This window comes from Tamandua tetradactyla, chromosome 20, assembly GCF_023851605.1.
Source record: "Tamandua tetradactyla isolate mTamTet1 chromosome 20, mTamTet1.pri, whole genome shotgun sequence".
Classification (NCBI taxonomy): Eukaryota; Metazoa; Chordata; class Mammalia; order Pilosa; family Myrmecophagidae; genus Tamandua; species Tamandua tetradactyla.
The window spans coordinates 103,717-125,719 of record NC_135346.1 but is presented as its reverse complement, the minus strand read 5'-3'; the positions used below and the strand labels follow the sequence as shown (position 1 = coordinate 125,719).

The window sequence follows — 22,003 nt, the reverse complement described above, 5'->3', positions numbered from 1 at the left end:
TTCAAAATTACATGACAAATATCAATGCCCTGTACAGAACTTTTTCTTAGGTATGGATTAATTTAAAGAACAAATTTGTGCTATCTTAAATTTTACAAGTGAAAATAAATTTAAGTAGACTCCCTTTCTGCCATGTGGATTCAGTACTCACCAGGAAAGACTGGCTTAGAAAACATATCAAAACAAGATGCCCCATGGTTGTTTGTCTCCAATCTCATCAGAAAATCCAACTCCTGTTGGAAAATATGCTGACTTCCTCCTCTGATGTCCTTTTATGGAAGAAGAGAGTTGGTAACCTACTTAGCCCATTATTCAGAGAAGACACCCAGTTCTATATGTATTTACAATGATTATTTCATGCATCCTTGATTTAATCTAACGTATATAATTACTTCTATGACCTCCCCACAAGTGTTACTATTTTAGAACATTATTAATCCTGTTTCCTCCCTCCTGCATTTTCTATTATTGCTGTTATGCACTTTAATTCTACAAATGTGATAATCCCCATAAGCTATTTCTATGAATGTTTCATAAAACAACATTCATTTATATTTCTCTGATATTGGCTTTCCAGGGGTCTTTGTCTTTCTTGCATTTCCAGTTCAAGAATTAGCCGGCCGCGCTTGGTGCCGCCCGGGAGATCCAGGTCATCGGGCGCTCCCGGGAAAACAAAAACAATCCGCGGCGCCACGGGGACAGCAGAGCGCGGCGGCCACGGGCCGGTCAGGGCTGCCCCGGAGCCGTGGCTAGCGCGCCTGTCGCTCCCGCCAACGCCGCAGCCGCCGCGCGCCTTGGGGATGAGGAGCGAGACGCGGCCTCCGCCGGGCTCGGGCCGCAGAGCGCCGGCATGGACCAGTGCGTGACGGTGGAGCGCGAGCTGGAGAAGGTGCTGCACAAGTGCTCGGGCTATGGGCAGCTTTGCGAGCGCGGCCTGGAGGAGCTCATCGACTACGCCGGCGGCCTCCGGCGCGAGATCCTGCAGAGCCACGGCCAAGAGGCTGAATTATCAGGGACACTTTCACTTGTCTTGACACAGTGCTGTAAAAGAATGAAGGACACTGTTCAGAAATTGGCTTCGGACCACAAAGACATCCACAGCAGTGTTTCTCGGGTTGGAAAAGCCATTGATAAGAATTTTGATTCAGACATTAGCAGCGTGGGCACAGATGGCTGCTGGCAGTCAGACAGCCAAAGGCTTCTCAATGAAGTCATGGCGGAGCACTTCTTCCGACAGGGGATGCTGGATGTCGCCGAGGAGTATGCCAGGAATCTGGTCTTTCTGTAGACTTAAGTCAGAAAGAACCATTTGTGGAGCTAAATCGAATATTAGAAGCATTAAAAGTCAGAGTTCTGAGACTTGCTCTCGAGTGGGCGGTATCAAACCGAGAAATGCTTATAGCCCAGAACAGCTCTTTGGAATTTAAGCTGCACAGACTGTATTTTATTAGCTTGTTAATGGGTGGAACTACAAATCAGCGAGAAGCATTACTATATGCTAAAAATTTTCAGCCATTTGCCCTAAATCATCAAAAAGATATTCAGGTTTTGATGGGAAGCCTGGTATACCTGAGACAAGGGATTGAGAACTCACCGTATGTTCACCTGCTTGATGCAAACCAGTGGGCTGACATCTGTGACATCTTCACACGGGATGCCTGTGCCCTCCTGGGGCTCTCTGTAGAGTCCCCTCTCAGCGTCAGTTTCTCTGTAGGTTGTGTGGCACTGCCAGCTTTAATTAATATCAAAGCCGTGATGGAACAGAGGCAGTGCACTGGAGTTTGGAACCAGAAAGATGAATTACCTATTGAGGTGGACCTTGGTAAGAAGTGCTGGTATCACTCCATATTTGCCTGCCCCATTCTTCGCCAACAAACAACAGATAGCAACCCACCCATGAAATTGGTCTGTGGTCATATTATATCAAGAGATGCCCTGAATAAGATGTTTAATGGTAGCAAATTAAAATGTCCATATTGTCCAATGGAACAAAGTCCAGGAGATGCCAAACAGATATTTTTCTGAAGGAATAACTTTAGTTTGCAGTTTGTAAGTGAAACTGAATTGCGGGCGCATTTCGAAAGAGAACGTTCCATTTAACTCAGCTAACCAAGGACTCACGTGTTTATATAAGCTAATGCTCCGGAAGCTTTGCCAACATTTTAGTATCTACACACTGAGGGGAATGAATATTATCATAGGGCTTTACTATATTCTTGGTCTTCATTTCTGATCAAGTAAATACACCAGCAGTTGTCATTCAATGCAGGTTTTTGTACTTAATTATATGGTGATTTTTTTGTTTTTTTACTCTTTAAGAGCAGAAACAGAAATTGACCTCCCTGCCATGTGTTTAATATTTCTCCAGCTTTTACTTTTCTCATTTTCTTGATAACTGAAAGCTTTGAGAATGTTTGTGAAAAAGTTTTGTTTCCTCTTATGTATACATAATTCAATGAAAATTCTTCAGAAAAAGTTTGATAAATTGAATTGTTATGAACTAATATGCCTTTTTTTTTTGCTCAAGGAAGGAAGCTGTGATAGATTTCAAATATGCTTTTTGATGTTTTCCTCTGCTCCAGCTCTCACTGAGAATTCAGCACGTCTGTATTTGAGCTCTTTTTGTAGCCCCAGAGGCTACCTCTTTAAAATTTTGTTTAAAATGTGGTAGGCTGGTGTGACAAGTCTTCCGCTAGAACAGAGTGGAATCAGTACTATTGTTTCTTTGCTTTTATTGCCAAGAGGTGCTTGTTTTAAAGTATGTTTAATAAAATTAAATTCCAAAGTTAAAAAAAAAGAATTATATGATTCTTGAACCCTAAAAACTCACTGTAGTGCTTTTTCTCTAAAGCAAGTGCTAACAAGGAAAGGTTTCCATTTATGGACTTCTGAAGACATCTTTATTTTGTGGCAATATTGGTGCTGGGAATAGAATAATGGGTTGTGAGATTCTTCACATACTTTTAAGATGGCATTATTTTGAATTTTAGCTTATTTTATTTATTGTGACATTGGCTGTCACAATTTTCTTGCTTATTTGGTTTCTGGGTTCTATTGAGGTTTTCTTAATAAAATCTTTGGTTTTATAGCTATTGTATGGTACATTATAGTTCCCTCAGTATTGATGCTGCTCATGTGATATTGACTTTCCAGTGTCTGTGAGTTGAAGTCTTTCATCAATGAAGAACATGCCCATGTATTTTCACTTCTGATAATTATTTCTCCATAAATGATCTCTCCTAGTCTTTTAATAACATGCCATTTGTCTCTATTCTAACTTTTCCAATGTTGTGCATCCCCTGATTTGTTGGGATAATGGCTCTTGACTTTTCTTCTTGTTAAGTCATCAGCCTCTTATTGCAATCAATCTCTTCTTAATTCCTTACAGTCTTAATTTCAATTGTGATTATAAAACCAGAACAGTTTTAATTAAAAAGATAGAAGAGCAGCTTCAACATCAATGAGTAAACCATTTATAATTTCAATATAATAAAATATTAATTATAAAGAAAAAATTATAACATATATCACATTAAGATATATTATGAGCTACATCACTTTCAGATGTATTAAATATATGCCATTGAGAGACAGGGAGTAGAAAACCACACTGTGAAAGATGCTACATAATTCACATATGTCAGGAAAGGATATCAAACCAAAACATATATAATTTTGACAGAAAAAATAATACTGAACACCAACTAGAAAAATGGGCTAAAAATTCAATAAGCACTACAGAAAAGATAAAAACTAATTGGTCAATTAAAATATGAACACATCAGTTTAGCTACAACTAAAAATAGCAACACAATTTTCTGGCAAGGTAGGGATGATGAGATCAGTAATGGAAGGGTAGTCAATTTTAATTTCATTGCATCACACTGGGAAACATGTTGATCACACTAGGGTGTCCGCCATCTACCCACCTGCCACTGTGAGTCAAACATTTTACAAGTACTTGAATGCACTTTAGTAGAAAAGTGCCTGCTGTGAGATGAAGAAACAGCGATGGGATTCTAAATGTGAGGGAGTTTCCTAAACTAGATTTTTGTAGATTTCCAAATATTTGTCATTGTATTAGAGAACAAGTAAATAGTGATATGCCTGGAAGTTGGCACACATTTGATTTTTTTTTCTATTTGAGCTTTGTTACACTATGGCTACCCTCACTGCCACCACATGCTTCAAATACTCCAGTAACTCTGTGTGTTTAGGGTAAGTACTTTGGTTGGCAAAGTGTTTTTTGTCAATGTTTTCTCCAAATTCAACTTTTGGCTTGCCCTTAGTTTTGTGCATCAGAGAGGGTTTGTCTCTCACAACTTGTTACCCACAGCTTGTTAAGAGGTAAAAGGTGTGCTGCTGGGCAGGTAGTGCTCTCTGATGACTGACAAGCCTCGGGCTTTGATAGGCTCCATGTCCTTGCTCTGAGGAGGGAGTTCATATCCACATGACCTGCCCAATCCCAGCTCTTCGTTTCAGCTCAGTGTGGATTTCTTCCCTTCTCCCAGAAAGACAGTCTTTATTCCTGTGGTTTTCCTCCAGCTCAATGAGTTTTCATTGGTGTTGGAAAGGTGACAGCATTTGCTGCCCCTCCACACTTGCAACCAGGATTTGTTTCTTAGTGTTGACATGTGCACTGGGGCTTATTTTCCCTCCACTCACCTCTATACCATGAATGGGACTTTTGAAGGATTTTCCCATTCTTTTCTGCGAATGCCTTGGAGGATTTATGGAGAAATTTTGTCAAGAGAGGGCATATTCCCCTATTCCCTGGGGGCTCACTGTGTCTCCCTATACCAACTCATTATCCACTAACTTATTATTTTCTTAGGTTTTGTTTGTTGATTTATTTTTTATGCATGGGCAGGCACCAGGAATTGAATCTGCATCTCCAGAATGGCAGGTGAGAATTCTGCCACTGAGCCACCATTGTACCACACAGATGATGGTTTTGTTTAGTTATTTTGAGGCAATGTCATTTAGTGCTTATGAGTTTAGAATATTTTACCTTCCTGGAGAATTGGATTTGCATTCTAATGCAATAACCCTCTTTATCCTTGAAAGTGCCACTTTCCTTAAATTCAATATTATCTGACATTGTCACTAAATATGTTTTATTTTGGGGCACATTTACCTAATCAATGTTTTTCATTCTTTGACAAGAAAATATTCATTGTTTTCAGTTGTAATGTCTTTGGAATGCCACTTTTAAACAAACGTGCTGAGCTTTTCCCTTCTAAAAGTTACATCTTCAATATGTGCTATCATCATTTGCAAAAGCTAAAAAATAAAAAAATAGTCCCTAGGGATCTATTAATATTTCTGATTCAGTATGTCTTGGGTTGGATGAGAGTGTAGTTTACTAAGGACTAGGTATTGAGATCCATTGTCATAAGAATTTGCACCAGATACTTTTACTGTAGCACTGCAATTGAGCCAGCATTGGATAATTACTGCAGAGATTCTTATATATATACATACATATATATTTATATTTGATTATTTTGTCTCTGTATTTGTAGTTATTAGAAATTGTTCATGAATTAAAATATTAATGCTTTTATTCACTAGTATACATTACAAATACTCTTCTAGTCTGACAGTTGTTTAAATTTGTTTCTGTGCCTATTAAATAATACAGTTTACTTTTGATAAAACCAAATTTATCAAGCCTTTATTTTTATCTTTGAATCACCTCTAAATTATATTCTTATTTATAGAGTTAACAGAAGTCATTTCTATATTCTCAAAGCACTGGAAAATCAAAAACTATGTAAACTATTTATGAACACAAACACACAAATTGTTAATTAAAATATTACAGAAAATTCTTATACAATATTTTATAAAGTGACATAGAGAATACAAATAACAACTGTTCTAGTCTGCCAAAGCTGCCAGAATGCACACACAAGAGACAGATTGGCTTTTAATAAAAGGGTATTTATTTAGTTAAAAATGTACAGTGTTTCAGAGGAAAGGCAGCTAACTTTCATCTGAGATTCTCTCTTACACAGGAGGGCAATCTCTGTTGGCCTTCTCTCCAGGCTGCTGGGTTCTAGCAGCTTTCCCTGGGTGATTCCTTTCTGCATTTCCAAAGGCCTGGGCTGAGCTGTGAATGCTGAGATGAGGTATGCTGAGCTGCTTGGGCAGTGTTGCACTGAGCTCTCTCATTTAAGCACCAGCCAATTAAGTCAATCATCATTCATTGCAGCCCACACTCCCCCTAGCCAATTGAAGATGCAATCAGTGGCAGATGAGCTTCATATGCCATTGGCTCATGACCACAGCAACAGAACTAGGTACCTTCACCTGGCCAAGTTGGCACCTAAACTTAACTACCACAACAACAAATTATAAATACACAATATTTAACTCTGGAGAGGAAAAGATCATTACATTAAAAATTCTGTAGAAGAAATCTATCACATTAACTAGGATATCTATAGCATCATTTATATTCTTCATGCAAAATCATCTATTCAAGGAATCTAAGATCTACTGACAGTTTTATTCCTGATCACAGCTTGTTAATGTTAGTGATTACAGTATTACAATAAACCTTCAACATTATTGTGGATAATTATATCAATTATGTGTACATCTGAAAATGGTTACAATGTGAAATTTTGAGTTATCACTCAAAAGTAAAAAAAAGAATTAAAACAAAATCCCTATACATGTGGATAAAAGTTATGAAAAGCCACAGTGGTGTCTATTTTTTTTCCTCCTTAGGAATGTTGGATTTAGAACTATAAAGATATTCTTATCACCCAAAGAAGTCATCTGAGCCTACTAGAAGTCTGTTCTTTCTTCTCTCTTTGCTCTTCCCTTTTTATCTCTTCTTTCTTTCTCCTACTTTCTTCTTTTATACCTTTTCCAATGAGAATTTGTATAAGTTCCCAGATCTATAGTATTTATGCATCCTCTTTGTTCAATCTCAATTTCTCCTTGTATAGTAAGTGCTCACCAAATATTTGTTGAACTATTAAATTATGAGTCTCACAAAATTTGATTTTCACAGAGCGGACTATGAGCTCTTTAGGGCAAGGGATATACCTAAGTCCTCATTATATTTTTATCATTAGCAAACTCCCCAAAATTAAAGATATGCCACAAATGCTGGTAAGATAAACAAATCAAAAGCTTGATAAAGAAGAAAGAAGTGATATGTATTTAAATTTAAAATGTGTGGTATACTATTTGGACCATTTTCACATTTCTCTACATTGAGTAATTCTATGACTAAAAATGTATTTTTTTCAACCATGTGAATTTACTACCAGCCTAAAATGCAACAGCATAAAAAAAGTTTAAGCCTCTGAAATTCTGGAGGCCATTTCTTTTGTAAAATTCTAAGGAATATGTCAGCTTCACAATCCTTACATTAATCTTTTTATCTAAAAGTATGGGATTTATTAAACTGTGTTTTTACTGAAAAAAATATGGGCAAAAGATTTCAATGGACATTTCTTCAAGGAAGACATACAAATAGTCAATAAGAACATGGAAATATGTTCATCATCATTAGCTATTAGATTAATGCCCATCAAAACCAAATGAGATACCACTACACACCCATGAGGGTAGAACTTAAAAATAATGTAAATAACAAGTATTAGAGAGAGGTCCAAAATTCACAACCCTCATACATGATTGGTGGTTGTTTTTTCAGAAAGTGGAAGATAGAATCACCATATGACCCAGCAATCCCACTTTTGGGTATATACCCAAAACAGTGGAAATCAAGGTTTGAAACAGATTATTGTATGCCAGTGGTCACAGTGGTATTTAATGCTTGAGCCAAAAGTATAAACAAATATATGTCCACAATAAATGAATGGATAATCACAATGTGCTACATACATATAATATTATTTATTTACAAAAAGAATAAAGTCCTGATGCAAGTTAAACATAAATGAACCTTGAAAACTTTATAATGAATGAAATAAACAAGTCACAAAAAGACACTATGATTTCCTTATATGAAATATCCTGGTAGGGCAAATTCACAGTGATAGTATAGATTAAAGATTACCAGGGACAATTATATAGAGTGTCAATTTTAGAAACTTAGCCATATTTAGATAAAAATATTTTTCAGAATATGGAATTGGGGCAAAATATGTCACAAGAAAATAAAAAAGCAAGAAACTGATGGGCCAAAACCTGGCATTCAGGAACATTTTCATGTATACCACAAAATTTAGTATGTCATTAAAAGAACATTTCATAGCATTAGACAATGGCAATTTAAGAATATATTTGTGGATAATAGATTATATAGTAGTAGAAAATTTACATTGAATAATTGTCTCCTGCATTCATGAAAGATTCCAAATACATTGTGAATTTTAAAATAATAAAAAGCTCTAAAAGAATCAGAAAAAAAACAGAAAAGAAAACATGTATAAGGTTTATAAAAACATGAATTTTCACTGTGCCTTTCAAGTTATAAATGAAAATATAGAAAATGATTTCACAGGCAGCACTTTAGGGATTGTCATTAATCCAATATAATGCTCTTATTTGTGATTCTTGATGGTTGGGGGTAGTTGTACACATGGACTCTTAAAAATTCCTCTTTTAAAGGATTCAAGGAAAGTAATCAAGACCCACCTGGAATAGGCAGAATCCTATCTCCCTCTAATTAATACCTGCAATTGGGTGTGTGTTCTGGTTTGCCAGCTGCCGGAATGCAACACACCAGAGACTGATTGGCTTTTAATAAAAGGGGATTTATTTTGTTGGTTCTTCAGAGGAAAGGCAGCTAACTTTCCACTGAGGTTCTTTCTTACGTGGAAGGCACAAGATGGTCTCTGCTGGTCTTCTCTCCAGGCCCCTGGGTTCCAATAACTTTCCCCAGGGTGACTTCTTTCTGCATCTCCAAAGGCCTGGGCTGAGCTGCTAGTGCTGAGATGAGGAATGCTGAGCTGCTAGGCTGTGCTACATTGCATTCTCTCATTTAAGCACCAGCCAATTAAGTCAAACGTCACTCATTGCAGCAGACACGCCTCCTAGCCGACTGCAGATGTAATTAGCAACAGATGACGTTCACGTACCATTGGCTTGTGTCCGCAGCAACAGAACTAGGTATGCTCACCTGGCCAAGTTGACAACTGAATCTAACTAACACAGGTGTGTCTCATCTCCACAGAGATTATCTAATCAAAAAATTCCAACCTGCATTATAAAAAGTGTTTTCTCCCACAAAATTGGTTTAGGATTAAAGCATGGTTTTTCTAGGGTACATAATATTTTCAAAAAGTCACATACTCTTTTTTGACATAAATAATCTGATTTTGTTTATAAGCCTATGAATCTTGCAAGATTTAATGGATTTGTCTGAATGTTAACTCAGAACTATCAGGACTTATAACCCATGTAAAGAGTATATTTAAGAACTCCTGTCATTTTGCACAAGGGAAAATACATATAATCAACTTGTTCATGAAATTAAACAAGTTTATCATTAATAAACTGAAGTTCCTTCATCTGCCGACTTTGCTGAAGTCAAATCCTTATTGTTTTAAAAAAACTGTTGTTCAACTATCCAATTTTCTGGAATGCAAGCATCCTAAATATCTAGTTAACATGTTTGAAGCCATTTTGACAACCTCATGTTTCTCTAAGGGTCAAATCTAAGTAAGTTGTAAAAGCAGATCAATGCTGTTAATGACATACTAAATAGCTAGTAAATTAAGTTTTCCTGAATAAATTTTTACATAGACAGGTTTGGTTTTCTTTGGATATTAAATTATATTAATGATAAACTTATTTAATTTCATGAACAAGTTGATTACATGTATTTTCCCTTGTGCAAAATGACAGGAGTTCTTAAATATACTCTTTACATGGGTTATAAGTCCTGATAGTTCTGAGTTAACATTCAGACAAATCCATTAAATCTTGCAAGATTCATAGGCTTATAAACAAAATCAGATTATTTATGTCAAAAAAGAGGCCAATTTCCAGAATCATTTTACTTTATCATGTGACAAAATGGATACATTGCAAAAAACAATATAGATTGCAGCACTTTTTGATCTCCTTATACTTCCTCATAAGTAGATATTCAATATTTTATAGGTTTTCACCCAACATTTGGAAATATTTTCCAATACAGTTTTTAAAGTTGCAGTTTGAATTTGAAGTTCACAAAGACAGAATTTTCCCAATGATAGAAAAATTAAGCTATAACCAGAGTGGAAGAATATTCCATCCATTTTACATGATTCTGTTGACTTTGATACAGAAACATCATCTTATTTTGTGTATCAGTACAATACTTCCAGGTGCCCTCACATGCTGAGGAATTTCCTGTTTTTGATGATCATTTACCTGCCAGGGATGTAACATAGGTTTGTCTGTGTTTTCTGTAGATCTCATTTTTGGTTTTATCAAAAGCACTTCACGGACAGGATGAGCCACAGCATACAAAGCATTAGAGATGAAATTGCTGGTCAGATATGGCCTTATGTTAATATATTCTGTCATAAACTCTAAGGAAGCATTTGGCAAGGATTCTCCAATTTTTCCTCATGCTGATCCTTCAAGTAAAAATAAAACATTTCAAGCCACCATTTAATGAAATAAGAGTCTTCTGGGCATTTTGGAGGATTAACTTGAGAAATTATTTGAAACCAGTAATTTTCCTATTCTGGTGTGAAAATGAAAGATGTCCATAGAAAGAGGGCAGGATGTGATATTTTTCATGGAAAGCAATATTCTACTTTGCTGCTATAATGCACGCCTTACCTGGAGTTAAATACCAGCCTCCTATTATGCTCATTATCATGAGTATCTGTACTTCTCCATACATAAGGCCCACATTTGCAGATGAAACTCTGATTGTGACCATGTAAATCATATAATTTCTCCAACTACATTCTTTTAGTGTCAGGGAGTATTTTTGTAAATGCTACCCAGACACCGTCTTTTCCATCTTGCAATTCAAAAGGCCTTGTCAAAAAGCTTAAGAGGCAGCCAACTCAATTGGAGGAAATATATGGGAATCACACACTTGATCAAGGTTTGATACACTGTATATATAAAGAATTCACACAACTGAAAAAAAAGGACAGCCCAGTTATAAGATGAGCTAAAGATATGAATAGATATTTTTCTGAAGAGCAAATACAAATGGGTAAAAAACACATGCAGAGATGCACATTTTCATTAGCTAAGAGGGAAATGAAGATCAAGAGTACAATGAGATACCACCTCACACCTATAAGAACAGCTGCTATAAAACAAACAGGAATTTTTAAATGTTGAAGAGTTTGTGTAGAAATCGTAACAATTATGCACTGTGGGTAGGAATGTATAATAGTAGAGACACTATGACAGGTAGTCTAGTGGTTCCTAGGAAAACTAAATATTGAGTTGCCATGTGATGGGGCAATTACACTACTCAGTATATGCCCGGAAGAGCTGAAACCATTGACACAGACACTTACACACTGATGTTCATAGCAGCATTATTCATAATTACCAAAAGGTGGAAAAAATCTAAATGTCTATCAATAGATGAGTTAATTTAAAAAACGTGGTGTATGAATATGATGAAATATTATGCGATGTGCTGGTTTGAAAGAATTATGTACCCAAGAAAAGCCATGTTTTAATCCTGATACACCTTGTGAAGGCAAGTGTTTCTTTTAATCCCTATTTATCACTGTAGGTTGGATACTTGATGAGATTATCGCCGTGGAGAAGTAACAAACCCAATTGTGGGTATTAACCTTTGATTACAGGGAGATGTGATTCCACCCATTCTGGGGGGGGTCTTGATTATGTTACTGGACTCCTTTAAAAGAGGAAACAATTTGGAGAAAGGTTCAGAGCCATGAGAGCCCATGTGAATGGAGATCTTTGGAGATGAAGAAGGAAAACATCCCTTGGGGAGCTTCATGAACAAGAAGCCTGTAGAGAAAACTAACAGAAATAGCCTTGTTCACCATGTGCCTTTTCAGTTGAGAGAGAAACCCTGAACATCACCAGCTTTTCTGGAGTGAAGGTAAACTCTTGTTGGTGCCTGAATTTGAGAATTTGAATAAACTTGCTTTAATTGGGACACTTTCATGGCCTTAGAACTGTAAACTTGTCACTTAATAAATTCCCCCTTTTAAGAGCTGTTCCATTTATGATATATCACATTCCAGCAGCTAGCAAACTAGAATATGCAGCAATAAGATGAAATGACATCCTGAGGCACATAAGATGGATGAGGCTTGAAGACATAAGGCTGAGTGAAAAAAGTCAGACACAAAAGAATAGACAGTGTATATTCCAGTTTTATGATGATGGTAAAAGTAAAATCCCAAGCTTACTAAGCAGTATATGAGACTGTGAGATATGTGGAATTTGGAGATGAGTGAACAGTTAGCTAGTGAAGTTGAACTCAAATGTAAGTTAATAGATAGCAGTGAAGGCAGTTCACTAGTAGGTCTACAAGTAATTTTACCATATTGAAGGTGAACCTGATTGTAAGGGGTTGTATAGACCCATGCAACCCATCAATTAATGCAGCAATATAAATAAACTCTTGCATGAACTACGTCAAAGGTATGAATCTTGTACAAAGAATGTGTAAGTTCAGTGTATAGAGGGAAATTTTCTATTGCATTTTATGGGCTATGTTTAACAGGAAAACATCAACAGTACCACAGCAATACCAGGGATAAATAATGGGAGAGGAACAAGAGTTAAATGGAAAGTTTAGATTTCTTATTTGCTGAGGGTGTGTTTATTGGCTATCTTTCTCTTGGGAAGAATGAAATTATCTAAAATTGAGAATGTTGATGGATTATGGACATTATACATAATGTCTAATGAATGGAGGTGACTGACAGATGAACTGACTTAGAAATAGATTGGCAAATGATGGTGTATACATATGATTGAATATTGTCCTGATACAAGAAACAAAGTTGTGATGCATGCAATATTGTGAATGAAACTTTGGGACATTTGGGGAGAAAGAATAAACAAGAAACAAAAGAACAATTATCAGATGGTGTCATTTATAAAATTCTTATAAGAAAACAGGGGCCTAGATTGTAAACTATAGCAGTTACATTTAGCCCATAGTGGTAATTTTTATATCTGTATTTGAGAGTCTGTTTCATATATGTATAACCTGGTATTTAGAGATAAGAACAAAGCTGATCATTTGGGGATTAAGGTAATTCCGGTACAGGAAGGAAGACATTGTCCATACTTAAGAAACTCATGTACTCTTTGAGACTAAAGGAAGAATGGCTTATTTTGTCCAGAACCTAAAGTTTCTGTAGTGCAAAATCTACCTCAACCTGTCTGGATAGATCATTTAAACAATCCAAACACAGGGACCCCAGAATAAAAATGAGGGCCTTTAATCTTATACAGCTTAATGCAATGTCTGGAAGCATCCCAGAGTATACTAAATAGGTAATCAAAAAGCATTAGAAGGTCCCTTGAGAGATGGCAGAAAAAGTATGGAACCATTAAACTCTACAACCAAAGAAACTCCTGACACTGCGTCAGACATTAAGGACACCAAAATCAATAGACAAAGCCTTTTCTTTTAAGGTTTGTTCTTGTGAAGCTTATGTGGGTAGCAGAGAAACTTACCCTACCTATAGGTTACTAAGAGTTACTTCCAGAGACTTCTTTTATTTCTCAGATGTGGGCTTTCTCTCTCTCCAATCCCAACTCTGCAAGTTCAATCATTGCCCTCTCCCCTACATGGGACATGACATCCAGGGGTTTACGTCTCCCTGTCAGCATTGGAGATGGCTACCAGGGATAAGCAAATTTTCCTCTATACACTGAACTTACACATTCTTTGTACAGGATTCATACCTTTGATGTAGTTCATGCAAGAGTTTATTTATATTGGTGCATTAATTGATGGGTTGCATGGATCTATACAACCCCGTACAATCAGGTTCACCTGCAACCTCCAGATGGTTGTCTGGACCAGATAAGTCCTGAAATGTAGAGGGGTCAGTCTTTCTTGAACATCACATAGTTACATCCCCCTATCCCATATTACTGACAGACCCTCCCAAAATTAAAAATTAGATTGGGCATAATCCAAATACCCCTCAAGAGTGGGAGAAAGATTAAAGATGATGGTGCAGTTACACAGAGAAGGTAGGGCTTAACAAATTAGTATGACTGCAAAATCATTATATTGATATTTCTTTTAGTCCCCAGTACCTTAGAGCTGCTAGAAGTAAAAACCTAAAATTGTGGAATTGTACCCTATAGCAAACTCTGAAATTTGTTCTACAAGTAATTGTTGTGTTTTTTTTTCTTTTTTCCATGCTGTATGGCATGGTCAGATTTCATTATTTTTCCATGTGAGTATTCCATTATTGCAATACCAGTTGTTGAATCTTTTGTTGATTTGTTTGTTTTTCATTTATTTCTTTTGCTTGTTTGTTTTTAGGAAGTGCATGGACTGGGAATTGAACCTGGTTCTTGTGCTTGGCAAGCAAGAATTCTCCCACTGAGCTATGATTGCACCACAATTTCTACAAATAATTGTTGTGATGTACTTTGATATTTATTGCTTTATATATATATATATATATATATATATATATATATATATACAAACATATATTATTTTTCACAAAAAAAGAAAAAAATTTCTTCTAGCCTCCAGTGTTTTGGAGTAGCCAGAAGGACAAATCTGAAATAGTGGAATGTAACCAATAACAAACTCTGAAATCTTTTCTGAAATTAATTTTTGAAATGGACTTTGAAAATTATTGTTTTTCCTTTCTTTTCTTTGTATAGATGTTATATTTAACAATAAAAAGGTTTCAAAAAGGAAAAACATTAATAAAAATAAGGAAGATGACTGAATTAATGTTTCTGAAAACCTTGGCTTATCCATTTTCCTGATTACCGCACTTCCACCGAAAATTATCCATGCTTTTTGTTAAAGAAAGTTTAAGAAGTTCCTATTTTCTTTACTTTTTAAACTGTTTGGTTATACCATAGGCTTTTATGTAAATATGGAATGATGGTTACATATTTTAAGTGCTTGGTATGGTTCATGTCACATAATATGTACATAAGAAATGATGGATTAAAAAAGTCATACAAAGAATAATAACATGTTTAATATAGATAATTTCTTCTCATCATGTTAAAAGTATATTAGGTGAAAATCCTTAATTCTAGTGTAAACATTTGTTTAAAATGTATTTTAAAGTTTTTGGTTTTAGTGTTTGCACATTAAATAAATGAAACTTAACAATAAAAAAGAAAATACACTGAACTATTATGTGAAAAGATTTAGCATGGCAATTTCACTGAAGCTTGTATTACCACTTTTTGTAAAATGACAGGGATTGAAAGAAACACAATTGAATTTACAGAAATATACAGAAGATATTCACTAAAAATACTCTTGATCTCAACTATTTTAATATGTGGGCACTTCTAATTTAATATATTTTTCTATTGAAATTTATTACATTTTGTGGAATGAACCTGTTTTGACATTAGGCAAAAACTTGTACTTATGGTTCAGTTTAAAACAAAGAAATGAATGCATGAAGTTACCAGAATGAGGGCTGAAGCACTTATGAATCAAATATTTCAAGTTCTCTCTCTCTTTCTCCTCTCTCTCTCTCTCTCTCTGTCAAACACACACGTATACTCACACACACAGCCATATGTGTAGACATTTAAGTTTAAAATATTACCTGCAACTAGGTATTTACCCTAAGGATCATCATATAACATTAAATCAGTCTTTAGTTTCAGCATTAGTTATGCTTTTAAATCTAAGATACCATCATAGAGTGAATAACCTTCACTTGTATGCTACATAATTATATTCAAAGTTTTATGTGTTTTTGGTTAAAATTATAAGCAATTATAAGTATTTAATACCAAACTGATGAAAACACTTTTGTTTTTAAAATCTTGCATTTAAAAGTAAAAATCTTTAGAAACCCAAGACACTGGAACAAGAACCAATGCATAGTTACAAAATTAAATCAAGAAATGCTGAGAGCAGCATGATTTGCTACTTTTTTCTTTCTCTTCCTTTTTTTAAATAACGAAATTCTGATAATGTGAATGCAGAGGTTGACACTTTTCTTTTGTAGGATTTCATTCCTGAAATAAAAGCCTGATTGTAATTAATATAATATCTATGAGAATAGATTGCTAGTGAAGTTCAAAACCATGTGGGTAAAAGCAGTTTTAATATGTCAATGTTTCCTAAAACCATTTCCACCTCATAAAATATACTGCTATTCTGAAGAATGTACTTTACTGATGGCAATACTAGATGTTAGCATGTACCTGGTTATACTGATCATCTTCTATTTCTATTACAGATCATAGTCATGCAACATTTGAAGTTTTACATTATTTAACTTCACTTATAGAAATGTTCAAAAAACAATAGCTCCTTCTTCACATGTTACTTAAGTGAACAGAAAAATGAGCATTTTCAGCCTGAAGGTAATTCATGGGTCTTATAATGAAACAAAGACATAAAAGATGACCTTCTGCTTTGATGTGAAGAATGAGTTACTATGAGTGAAACAATAAGAGTGAAGAAACTAAATAATTTAGGAAAATAGAAACCCAGATTGAAATTTTGTACAAAGGATATGCTGGCTTAAGAATCTTTGGTCCTGAAGTACATATTGGCAACCACAGTGATTCACTGTTAAAGTGATTTTAACAAAATAAGAAGCCATAAAAAATGAAGAATCTGTCTGAAAGACTAATACATATATAATAAAGCTGATCTTTATGGCTCATCACAATCAATTCCAAAATTGATGTCCTACTATTTTCCTATAAATTAAGGGAAGTTTACTTCTGTTTCATAGGGCATTGACCAAAAGACTCAATACAAAACAAAACAATGAACCCTTATGCTAAATTTAGAATATTGTTTTGTGTAGCAATCAAAAACATTCAAAACAAGTGAAATCACTTAACTTATTTTGACAGGCACAGAAGCATTAATGAAGAGAATGGAGTCTACCTTTATATGGGCATTTTTTAAACAAAAGCTCCCAGTAAAACTGTATATATAAACATGGGGAGGACAAGTGAAGAATAGTTCTATAGAACCTTTTTGGAATCAAGGGTCTGAAGCACAATAAACCTTTCAGTTATGCACTATATTATCCCCCCAATTTTTTATATTGTTTAATCTCATGAGTAACTCTACCCATTGCAACAATTCATGTGATTTTCCATGATAAAAAGTCCTCCGAGACCAAAACAACATTTCAGATCTGGTACACTTAGACATATCACTCTCACTGCAAATACTATAAGCATAGTACTTTTAACTAGCCCTAGTATATATTTAAGAAGTTTCATAAATTGTTTGTGATGTTCATGAGTTTAACTCTTATACCAAACAGTTTCTTGATGAAGATGGCACTGTGGTTTATATGAGAATGGAAACATCATAAAGCTTCTAAGGCTTATGGGAAAATAAACAAGGATAATGCACATAATTGGTGAATCCATTCAATGATTCACCAATTACTTTTAACTTTTTTTTCTTAAAGAAGTTGAAAGTTTACAGAATATTCAAATATAAAATTTATGATTCCCAAATATCAACCCACCAACAAAGCCTTCCATCTGTGTGGAACATTTGTTACAATTGATTATATCATTTCTAAAAACAATCATACTATTTATTTAACATTAGTAACCAGTATTTATTGAGAGATCATATGTTCTAGGTATTGTGTGAAGAAATCCACATAGATTACCTTATTTAAAATACACAATATACGTGCCTGTGAAATATACCCTAATGATTTTTAAATTCCATTATTTTATTTTTCAGTTCAAGAAATTTTACTTAGTTCCTTTTCAAAATTTCTCTCTTTGAAGACTTATTTTGCTCATATATTGTTTCTTGATATCTTTTATTTTTCCCCAAGCTATCCTTTAGCTCATTGAATACTTAGAACATTCAATTTAACATCTTTGACTAGTAATTATAATGCCTGGAATTCATGAATTATAGTTTCTGTTGATTTATTTTGTACTTATTAGGCCATACTTTCCTGTTTTTACTTTTCTGTATCCATGTTGATTTCTTTCATTTGAAGTCTGTAAACTTTAATTTAATAATGTGTAAATCTGGAAATCAGATTCTCCCACTTTCCCTGTATTTGTTATTCCTTCCAACAACCCATATTTGCAATGTGTAATAGTCTATTCTTCAATGATTTTTCCAAACTGATTTTTTTTTAATTTTTTTATTAATCAAAAAAAAGAAAAGAACTTAACACAACATTTAGAAATCATTCCATTCTACAAATGCACTCAGTAATTCTTAGTATCATCACATAGATGTATGATCATCATTTCTTAGTACATTTGCATCGATTTAGGAAAAGAACTAGCAAAACAGCAGAAAAAGATATAGAATGTTAATATAGAGAAGAGAATTAAAATAATAATACTAATAATATATATATATATAAAGGAAAAAGAAAAAAACAAAAACAAAAGATACAAACACACAAACAAACAAAAAACCATATTTCAGGTGCAGCTTCATTCAGTGTTCCAACCTAGTTACATTACACTTAGGTATTATTGTGCTGTCCATTTTTGAGTTTTTGTATCTAGTCCTGTTGCACAGTCTGTATCCCTTCAGCTCCAATTACCCATTATCTTACCCTGTTTCTAACTCCTGCTGGTCTCTGTTACCAATGATATATTCCAAGCTGATTCTCCAATGTCGGTTCACATCAGTGGGACCTTACAGTATTTGTCCTTTAGTTTTGGGCTAGACTCACTCAGCATAATGTTCTCTAGGTCCATCCATGTTATTACATGCTTCATAAGTTTAGTCTGTCTTAAAGCTGCATAATATTCCATCGTAGGTATACGCCACAGTTTGTTTAGCCACTCGTCTGTTGATGAACATTTTGGCTGTTTCCATCTCTTTGCAATTGTAGATAATGCTGCTATAAACACTGGTGTGCAAATGTCCGTCTGTGTCTTTGCCCTTAAGTCCCTTGAGTAGATACCTAGCAGTGGTATTGCTGGGTCGTAATCCATTCTGCCATTCTATGTCTTTTGATTGGGAAATTCAGTCCATTAACTTTTAGTATTATTACTGTTTGGATAATATTTTCCTCTACCATTTTGGCTTTTGTATTATATATATCATATCTGATTTTCCTTCTTTCTACACTTTACTCCATACCTCTCTCTTCTGTCTTTTCATATCTGACTCTAGTGCTCCCTTTAGTATTTCTTGCAGAGCTGGTCTCTTGGTCACAAATTCTCTCAGTGACTTTTTGTCTATAAATGTTTTAATTTCTCCTTCATTTTTGAAGGACAATTTTGCTGGATATAGGAGTCTTGGTTGGCAGTTTTTCTCTTTTAGTAATTTAAATATATCATCCCACTGTCTTCTAGCTTCCATGGTTTCTGCTGAGAAATCTACACATAGTCTTATTGGGTTTCCCTTGTATGTGACAGATTGTTTTTCTCTTGCTGCTTTCAAGATCCTCTCTTTCTCTTTGACCTCTGACATTCTAACTAGTAAGTGTCTTGGAGAACGCCTGTTTGGGTCTATTCTCTTTGGGGTGCGCTGCACTTCTTGGATCTGCAAATTTAGGTCTTTCATAAGAGTTGGGAAATTTTCAGTGATAATTTCTTCCATTAGTTTTTCTCCTTCTTTTCCCTTCTCTTCTCCTTCTGGGACACCCACAACACGTATATTTGTGTGCTTCATATTGTCATTCAGTTCCCTGATCCCCTGCTCAAGTTTTTCCATTCTTTTCCCTATAGTTTCTGTTTCTTTTTGGAATTCAGATGTTCCAGCCTCCAGTTCACTAATTGTAGCTTCTGTCTCTTTAGATCTACCATTGTAGGTATCCATTGTTTTTTCCATTTTTTCTTCTTTGTCCTTCACTCCCATAAGTTCTGTGATTTGTTTTTTCAGATTTTCTATTTCTTCTTTTTGTTCAGCCCATGTCTTCTTCATGTCCTCCCTCAATTTATTGATTTGGTTTTTGAAGAGTTTTTCCATTTCTGTTCGTATATTCAGCATTAGTTGTCTCAGCTCCTGTATCTTATTTGAACTATTGGTTTGTTCCTTTGACTGGGCCATATCTTCAATTTTCCGAGCGTCATCCATTATTTTCTGCTGGTGTCTGGGCATTTGATCAGATTTCCCTGGGTGTGGGACCCAGCTGGTTGAAAGCTTTTTGTGAAATCTCTGGGCTCTGTTTTTCTTTTCCTGCCCAGTAGGTGGCGCTCGTGGTGCTCGTCTGTCTGCACGGCAGTCGGCCGGGAAACTGCGTGTGGAGGCGGGGGTCGCTGGCCACCGCGGCTTGGGAGAGTGCCGGTCCTAATTGCCCAGCTGGCCCGAAACGCCAAGCGTGACGGGAGGGCCCCGCTATCCAACGTTCCCAGTCAGACCGGGGAGCCACGTGCGTGGAAGGGACCCCAGTCGCCAGCCGCCCCGGCCGGGAAAACGCGCGCCCCTCGGGTATCTCACCGCAGCGGATTCTCCCTGCCCGTTCAGCTGTTCCAGAATGGGGTACGCTGTCTTTTTGGTCTCTGTCGTGACTCTGGGAGCTGTTTCGTATTGTTTCTGTTTCTTTAGTTGCTTTTCTGGAGGAGGAACTAAGACCCGCGCGTCTTACTAAGCCGCCATCTTCTCCGGAAGTCCTCCAAACTGATTTTGCAAAGACTTTGTTACTCTAGTGGTTACTGAGCTCTGACCCTTTTGCTGTATTGAAGTAGTGTTTATCTAACATTTCCTGTAATGCCAGGATCTAAAAACAAACCAACAAAAGAAAAAAGGAAAAAAATGCCTGTCTAAGTCATTACCAATTGGCTTTCCTTCAATGCTTAGCCTAGCTTAAATTGACCCTAAATATCAATACAAGTTGACAGCTTAAGTTCCATTCAAGTCCTCCATTTTACCCTGTGCATGTGAGAGACTATTGAAGTAACCTTCTAATTATGGATACTTCTGAATGCCGTAATTCACAGAGGGAACTCCCCAGAGCCATTCATCTCAGCTCATATGCAATCTAGTATATGCCATCCAGCTTGCTAAAGCTGCTGAAATGCAATATAATAGAAATGACTTTGCTTTTACAATGTGGAATTATTAATTTACAATTCATAGTTCTTAGGTTGTAAAAAGTCCAACCCAAGGCTTCAACAGGACCATACCATGATTCTGAAAACTGGTTGCTTAGAGGATGGACACCTTTGTCACATGGAAACTCATGTGGTTAATATCTGCTTGTCCTTCTCTCTGGGTTTCTTTGCTTTTGGCTTCTTTCTTCAGTGGCTTGCCCACTGAGCTTCTGTGCATCCTCTCTTACCTTCTCCCAAGCTATTCTCATAAGATTCTCTTAAATTTATCCCTTAGTTTCTCTGGGACATTTTTCTGTAAACACCACTCAATTGCATCTGGTTTATAAAGGACTCCAGTAAACATATTAAGACCTACTTTGAGTGAGGTGGGTCACATCTCAATTGAAATAACCTAATCAAAATGCCCCACCAACAATAGGTTTACAACAACAGGAATGGATTAAAATAATATGGCCTTCTCTGGAGTACATAACAGTTTCAAGCCACCACAATGTCTCAACCATAAATTTCCACTTATGTGGATGTAGTTTGATCACTCACTTTCAGTGTTTTTATGGCAATGCCTGCCACTTCTGTGCCTTGAATTAATTCCAGGATAGATGAGACAGCATTGTGCATATTGATTCAGTCCTTCAGACAGTCATCAGCTGTGTTGGAACAAGCATGCTTATGTCATAATAAGTGAATAATATGCATTTTCCTCTCTTGAACCAGGGACCAGGGAAACCCCTAGGGGCATGGATTGCTGTCAAGGAGGGAAATGAGATAGTGAAAGCGCCCTGAATTTCCTTGAAAAGGGTTCCTGACATTTAAATTTCCCATATATGGGGTCCATTTCCTTCTAAAGATTGCAGTTTGGAGCAAAATG

General features: G+C 35.8%; 1 pseudogene; it reads left to right on the top strand.

Moving 5' to 3' along the window:
* The first annotated feature begins 850 nt into the window (after positions 1 to 850).
* LOC143664392 (E3 ubiquitin-protein ligase RMND5A pseudogene) lies at positions 851 to 2,153 on the top strand (annotated as a pseudogene).
* The last annotated feature ends 19,850 nt before the right edge of the window (positions 2,154 to 22,003 follow it).